Here is a 318-nt window from a genome sequence, read left to right on the forward strand (position 1 = left end):
TACTGACAAATTTGGTGGCTATGTGTGATCTATTTTTTTTTTTTTAATATTCACTTCATCACATGAACTATTTGTTTACTTAGATTACCTCAACCATTATTAAAGAAATTCCCAATTATTCAATCAACCATTGTTAAAGAAATTCCCAATTATTCAATATCCAGAAAAGTAAAATATTTGTATATGAAAAGGTCTTGCATACATAAATAATATTAACTTGGTGAATTTAAAATATCTGGAGTATGGAGAATATACTAAAATTGAAATTCTTATGTTTGTGTAAGTGAACATGAATTTAGGAAGGAAAAGAAAGCGGAA

Source organism: Otolemur garnettii, unplaced genomic scaffold (assembly GCF_000181295.1).
Source record: "Otolemur garnettii isolate 467f Iridium unplaced genomic scaffold, OtoGar3 scaffold00011, whole genome shotgun sequence".
NCBI classification, from domain to species: Eukaryota; Metazoa; Chordata; class Mammalia; order Primates; family Galagidae; genus Otolemur; species Otolemur garnettii.